An 8,000-nucleotide genomic window follows, 5' to 3' on the forward strand; every position below is an offset into this window, starting at 1 on the left:
TGTCAGGCATATTTTTATTAACCAGAGGAGAATTTGTGGATAGCAATTAATAAAGAATTGAAGGATTTTATCTGGGAGAGGAATAGGGCAAGTGTTTGGGATAAGTTGATCCTTCCAGTAGGACAAGTATGGTTTGGGATTACCTGTTATTTGAGAGCTACACAGTTAATGCTCCTGATCATAGCACAAGCAGAAAGCTGTAATTCAAAGTGGAAAGGCATGATAATGAAACAGGTGGGGAAGCTCAAGAAATAAGGTGTAACTGGGATTTTGGATGCAGATCCTTATGGAGAATAACAGTAACCACATGAAACATTATCTTCATAAAGTAGCAGAATGTATTCTAAAAACTAAGCCAACACAGGAATGGGGATGACTGCAGTTAGGAGTACAGAGAATGGCAAGAGGGGGTTGGAATTTACTGGAAAAAATGGCAAAGGAACCAAGGTATTAGGAGCAAATAATTACAGAGGGAAAGGTAATAGAAAGGCCAAGAATTCTTTTGGAATGCAGGCTAGAGATTGCATTCCCTATCAAGGAATATATCACAGTATAGGCAAAGAGAAAAAATAGGGGGATCCAAGTGAAATACCAGCAGTAGTAGAGTTTTTTGTAAAATCTAGAACAGATGCTGCTGTTAAAAAGGGATGATTAGTAGGACATATATTGCATAACTGTAGAAATCTATCAGAGGAGGATCAAAAGGATTGGGAGGAGAGGCTGGATAAGCAATTCACAGAGAAACAATGGGAGGATATATGTATGACTCCCAAATATGCAGCAGAATCTAGAAAATTTAGGATTTTTGTTTTGAACTGTTTGCATATATATTTTTATAATCCAAGCAGACTCCAAAGAATTTTCCTCAGGTAGATTGCAAATTTTGGAGGTATGATGGGGAAGAAACAGATAATTGTGATCATATTTTTGGCAGTGTAATGAAAGGGCAGACTTTAAAAATTCCCTGTAGACTACTCTGTCAGAAATACTGGGTGAGCATATTGGTGTAACTAAGGAAATTATATTCTTAAAGCAATGATACAGAATCAGAATTGCTAAGAGATAGTAAATTCTTGCTGAGTTTAGGTCCAAACCAACCATACTATTAGTAGTGACTATAGTAACAGAAATAAAAGAACTGGAAGTGTGATCTTTAGAATAGGGTAGGAGCAAATTACATAGAAAAAATGGGAATTGTGGGAACAATACAGGCAGAATAATGTTTTGGAGGAGGAATGAAGTTTTAGGGAAGGCATGAATTGAATGATCTATGTAATGTTCAGTTGACAGTGACTGAATAGAAGATTATATGTGAGTTATAATGTTTGCAACTGAAACTATGTCTATATGGTTTGTTTTTATTTATAAAAATGTATGATTGCCTATGCCATAATGATAACCACTAAAGATGTTTCTTGTTCAAAAAAGGTTTACTTGTCAAAAACAAGATCATAATTTATGTAATACAGGAGCCAGTGTTTCATAATAACCAAACAGCCCATAGGAAGAATCAGAGCTGCCCAAAAGTATCAAAAGTGCTGAAGTACCTTAGTCTAAGTCAGAAAAAAGTCCACATGGATCAGTGTTCTCTCTTGGTCAGCATATAAAATAAATACCAGCCTGAATCTGTATTGGCCATAAGATATGAAAATTTTAGCTTAAAAGGTTAAGCAGTGAGAGAGAAGGCTAAAAGGAAAACAACCAATCTGGGTCTTTGTTGGCCAAACATGTGCTACCAACAGTCAGCTTTAACACCGTAGCCCAGAGTAAACTGTAAGTGAACCACAGCCCAGACATAAAAAGCACATAGTGAATTAAACAGCCCAACAATAATACTGAAATTCTGGAATAAAAACAGGTTCCAAATCCAGACTAATTAAAACAATCCAAGGCAATGAGTGATAGCCAACATTTGGAACACACTCTTTTCACACTGTGTAAGAAATGCACCAGTTTAATAGTTTGGGGTGAAGTGATCTTACAACCAAATGTATTTTTCTTAGCTCTTAATTAAGAAGCAGACATCATTCAATACTGCCTACCATTTTGTTTGGCTATCACATTCCTCAGTAAAGCCAGAACAACCTAAATCAAGAATGAAAGTACATATACTACAGAATGATAAATTAAATACAAATATAATAAAAAAAAATACATTTTTTTAAAGAATATTTTTTATTGAGTCACTCTAAAAGTAAAAAATAAGGAAGATGAGTGAAAACTTAGCAAATGAAACACAAGCTGATTTCAGAAAAGCATTTGAGGCTGGTTTTGCTGATTATGATGAGGTACCAGAGGAAGTAGCAGGAATCAATAAAACCAACCTCAAATGCTTTTTTGAAATCAGCTTGTCTGTGTTTCTTTTGCAAAGTTTTCACTCGTCCTTATTTTTATACTTAGTGACTCAATAAAAAGCATTCCTTTTTTAAAAAACGTTTTTTTTAATTTATATTTTTATTTTTTCCTTTTTAGTTTTTAAGTAATTTCTAAGTATGTGTATGTATGAAATGATGTAGGGAGATGCAAGTGTGTGTGTGTGTGTGTGTGTGTGTGTGTGTGTGTGTGTGTGTGTGTGTGTGAGTGTATGTGTGTGTCTGCCTCTCTGTCTGTTTTTGCTTAAGGCTGCTCGTAGTGTGTGTGTATGTGTGTGTGTGTGTGTGTGTGTGTGTGTGTATGCTTCTGCTCTTACTGTCCTACATTACTTTGTCCAGTAGCCTGTCCCAATTATATTATGTTTTATACCTGGCTACTAGCCTTTACACACGTTTTACCACTTCTTTCATAACATACTTCATTCCCGTCTTAGCACACCTCCTCACAACAGTGTAATAAACTTCAGTCTAACTTTGTTCCTTGTCCCACTCAACTTGTGCCCCAAATTCTTCCACACCTCACAAAAATCACAGCACAGAATTAACGAGACCAGCCTCTAGGATTCTTCCATGAGGACAGACAAGCTTTTATACAGCTGCTCAAGTGTGTCAGCTCAATGGCGGAAGGGGTGCTAATCACATCTGCATAGGGGCTGTGACGATTTACTGCAAGATCTCCAGTTTCTGGGGAATAGATGGAAAGAGGGTGGAACACAAAGGATCAATTCATCTAAGGACAATTTTAAGGTGGCACTACTTTTTCCCTAAAGTGTAAGTTTTCCCAGGACCTTGTAGTGAGAGAGCAGCCAATTACTCTTACCAGTCGTTTTACCCTTGCGGCATCTTTGGGTTAGCTAAAGGCTTGCCTTGTGTGAATGAATACAGGCTTAGTCTGTGACTTGTGTTTCGCCCTGTGTTAAAATTATTAATGTTTTGCTAATCAAACTTGTTTGCTGATAAATATGGTGACAGTAATCATGTAAAACAACCACTATCAGTCTGCCTAATTAGTTTTTCTGTCCTTTTGAACTGAAATTGTCATTATTTATCTGCATTTTACCTAATGTTAAGTGATAATGTCAAAAATGATACAGGTGGAGGAAATTATGTAGGGAGAAATGAGTGTGTGTGTGTGTGTGTGTGTGTGTGTGTGTCTGTGTCTGTGTGTATGTGTATGCATGTCTGTATATCTGTATGTTATTCTTAATGGATCTGGTATGTGTGTATTGTCTCACTAATGACAGAGGGACAATATTTTACTTATAGACTAAAATATTGTCCCTGTGTCATTATTACAATGCTTTTTATTGAAATTGGCTTAGCGAGACAAAAACCACAGCAGGACAGAGAGACAGAGCCACAAAGCCAATTTCAGTAAAAAGCATTTGCTTAAAAGACCATTTCACTCATGCACCATGACATCATCATCATACTTTCACAAAAAGTGGCACTGTAAACAACTATCTGATAGTATATTAAACCACCAAGAAGGAAAAATAGTCCAGGAAACGACTCGGCCAGTATATCCAAAGAATTTATTTTATAGTACCAACAATTGATGTTCTCCAGCGCCTCGGCATAAGCCTTTTAACAGAGTATGACAAAACCCATTTCTCATTCCTTTATATAGTAAAAAACTATTCTAATAAAACAATTAAAAAAGCACTTAATTACAGCAGCCATTTCCAATCAAGCTCTCTATTTAACCCCTTAGGGTGTAAAGTGTCAAATTTTAAAATAAACAGTGCTTCTTTCCATTGTAGTTTATTCTTCAAGCACATACCTTTCACACAATGTACTTTTTCCAAAATTGTGCCTGTTAAATTCTTACCATCACTGTTATGATATTTTTTAAAATGAAAGCCTAAAGGGCTTTCTACCTTTTCATTTTTAATATTTCTCAGATGTTCTAAGAACCTGACTCGAAAACTTCTTTTTGATTCACCTATGTAAAATAAATTACATTCACATTTGAGTACATATACAATACCCTCTGTGTTACAACTAAAATTACCATTCACATTAAATTTCTTTCCATTTATACAGTCAAAAGAATTTACTGTTTGGTTACATATACTACAATGACCACATGCTTTAAAACCATAATCAGAAATACATTTAGTTAGACTGGCAGCAGAAAAAATAAAATAAGCATGAACTAGCATATCTTTAATACTTTTTCCACGTCTATAAGACACCATAGGTTTTTGAGGTAACAATTCACCCAAGCATGGATCTTGTAACAAATGTGTCCAATAAAACATAACAATTTCTACTAATTTCTCTGTATATGTTCCATATGTTGTAACAAAAAACATTTTATCCACTTGTTGATGAAAGGTATGTGCTTGAAGAATAAACTACAATGGAAAGAAGCACTGTTAATTTTAAAATTTGACACTTTACACCCTAAGGGGTTAAATAGAGAGCTTGATTGGAAATGGCTGCTGTAATTAAGTGCTTTTTTAATTGTTTTATTAGAATAGTTTTTTACTATATAAAGGAATGAGAAATGGGTTTTGTCATACTCTGTTAAAAGGCTTATGCCGAGGCGCTGGAGAACATCAATTGTTGGTACTATAAAATAACTATCTGATAGTAGTATGTGTGTGTGTATCCTCCCCTCATCACGTGATTTTGCTAGGATATTCAATGCTATTCTACATAAAAGAATAGCTGACAAACTGAAAGCATTAATTACCTGTCTATATATAATATAGATTATGAATGGGTAGGCAGTCATAACTGCTTTATTATGTGTTTGAGGTGTGGATGTCAAGGAATTTACAAGACAGTAAAGTTTAAGGCATTATTTCATTTATTCATAGTATTTTAGAAATGAATGAATGAGTGAAGGAATAATGTTGTTTGGTGTTTAGGAATTTCCACAGTAATAGTACACATGTTTTGTAAACCCCTCCATTTCACTATCCCCATAAAAGGTAAAATGTGGAGCTGATCACTGTAAAAAATACAAGAACTACAGTGCATAATAGCACTCCATACAAAAAATAGTGGACAAAAAAGCTGATAACTTGTGCACCGCATTCATTTGTTCTTTTTTTTATATAAATGAGAAAATGAATGATTCTCTTTCAGCATATCTTTTTTTAGAGTGTCTACTACATTTTTTCATACTTTACCTGCTGATCCCTGCATGCAACTACTGTGGCACAGCTCAACTCATAAAAAGCAACGTTTGTCATCTTGTTATGAATTGAGCAACAGTATACTTCATTCATTCTTTCATTTGGTGTTTTATGAATAAAATAATAGTTTATGTTAAAATTGACATGGTTTTGTTGTTCATTAACTGAACTAATTGTCTGCATGCAGTTTTTTTTTTCTTTTTTCAGGTGGGGTGCTGTAAATCTGTGATGCATTTTATGTATTGTCCACATCTGTGTGGAAAGATGCACTTCAGAACTGGTGTATCACAGAAAATCCATTACAGCTGAGACCAAAGCCTACAGTGGTTATGTTTCTGAGACTAAAGATTAATTTTATAAATATGCTCTCATTTAAGTCTAAGTGACCAAACTAATCCAACAGTGAGTAAACCAAGCATTACTCACACCTGCCATGGGTTATTGCTATTATACAATTGTGTTACTTTTGTATTATAATTTTTATTTATTATTTACTTTTTTGAGTGTCTAATTGTGTATCCTTTCACTTTATCATAAAAATAGTTCCATACTTGTAGTTGAAATTATGCTTTTATTTTTTGTATGTTTTCTTCTTTTCTATTTACTAATATTTAGTAAAGATGGATAGAAAGACATAATACTGTCAACTTGAAAAGAATAAATCTTTTAAAATCTCCCATGAAGCATAGCTCTCAACCTCTTATCTCTAAATCCAGAAATAATTGTGGACAATCAGGGACACTTTTTAAAATATTAGGACTATTAATCTGAGAAGTTGACAGAATAAGAGAATGTGAATTAACATGTATTTTCTGAAGTAAAAAGAGATTATATATATAATTATTGTCATTACTTTTTAAGTGTAATCCACCACCTCTTCTCCCAAAATTGACTGCTTTAGGGGGATTAGGAGGGACACAGCATATTTGTGAGTTAAAATCATGGACTACCCTGAAAATCAGGGACAGTTGAGAGGTAGGATAGCAGTTAGACAGTAGTTTTGTAGCTACTTAGTTAAACCCCTGAAATACACTTTGCCATCATTTCTTCAGTACCAGCATTTAAAATGAAAATAAATATAGGCTATTCTGATACTGAAGAAATGCCATTACTGTACTGTAACAGGGTTGTATATTAATGTGGATATCCCAGTGAGCTCTTTGTGTTGCTTTGGTAATAGATGAGGCAGAGTTAGGTTGTTCTGGCACAGTATGGAAAAAAGACATGCTCTTGTGAATCTGAGTAGCAAAATACTGATATATTCTCTGAAGTGGTAAACAGCAGCTTTATAAGTAGTTAGTTATGAGCAGTGAAACACACATTATCGGTCTTTATTCAGAACCAGCATTTAAAATTAAAATAAGTATCAGCAAAATGCTGGTACTGCATCTAGATAACCAGTTTTATTTATTTTTTCCTTTCATATAAAAGGAGAGGTAGGAGTCCTGTACTGAAAAAATAAATTGCCTATCTTTTCTTTGACAAAAGAAAGCTTGCCTTCTTGTTTAATTTCTTGACTGGTGTAGCTTTCAGGTCAATTTTATGCACTTTGAATGCATACTGCATGTGCACTGCATAAGAGGACAATCAGGGACATTGTGCAAAACTCTGGGCATTTGACAGGCAAGTTTACCAGCAGTGCAATTGAATATACTGCCAGTAAGTATGCCTCTCAACTTTACAAAAGTTTGCAGAACATCTCAGATTTTTCTCTTATTGTGTCCGTCCCTCACAAAATATTTTACTAGTTATCCAGCATATCCCAATAGAACGTGACCAGACTACTTTCTTTTTGTTTATAGGTTCAAAGGTGAATACTAGGCCAATGACCACTTGGGCCTTATTAGCCCAGCCATGCAAACCAAATGTGACTCACAAATTTGATTTATATAGGGGTGATTTACTGACTGCCTCCGTCCATCAGAGACATAGACACAGGGCCAGGAGTAAATTTCTGAATACCCATCCATTGGTCCAAGTTGCGCTTAAATAGGTATAGGAAGGTATAGGGAGGAATTTTTCTTCACGTGGATGGGGAGCCTGTTCCATAGGTTCATAGGTGTTTACTAGGTTAACAACCACAAGGGCCTTTTTAAGCCTAGCCATGCACCCCAATTCTCTGATAAGTTCAGGTACCCTTGATAAGTGTAAGCAGGGGCTTGGGAGATGAAACATTTACAAGCAGATGAAAATTCTCTGAGAAGTATATCTGTCTTTCCAGCATGACCTGTTTATGTAGCAAGCACAATTTATGTCTTTTAATCAAGTAGTTCTGATGCTGCTTGTTTTGTGGATGTGCATCAAAACAGGGTCCAGGGAGCAATTGTATGCTCCATTTACAATGGGCATGCTGACTGGGCTGTCCAATCAGCATGCAAGTTTCTGAATAGTAATGATCGTTTGTTGTATATTCATTTATTCAGTCATATATTTTGATGGGTTAGCTATGGAATTATTATTTTTATCTGAACAGAACATT

The 8,000-nt window shown here is 35.0% G+C and overlaps 1 protein-coding gene across 1 annotated transcript in view; it reads left to right on the forward strand.

Annotated features, from left to right (window-relative positions):
• Positions 1-8,000, forward strand: part of LOC122797638 (coiled-coil domain-containing protein 178-like) — a 1,250,322-nt gene that overhangs the window by 315,465 nt on the left and 926,857 nt on the right. The window lies entirely within an intron of this gene.

This window comes from Protopterus annectens, chromosome 3.part1 (assembly GCF_019279795.1).
Source record: "Protopterus annectens isolate FY-2018-M chromosome 3.part1, PAN1.0, whole genome shotgun sequence".
In the NCBI taxonomy this organism is placed as follows: domain Eukaryota; kingdom Metazoa; phylum Chordata; order Ceratodontiformes; family Protopteridae; genus Protopterus; species Protopterus annectens.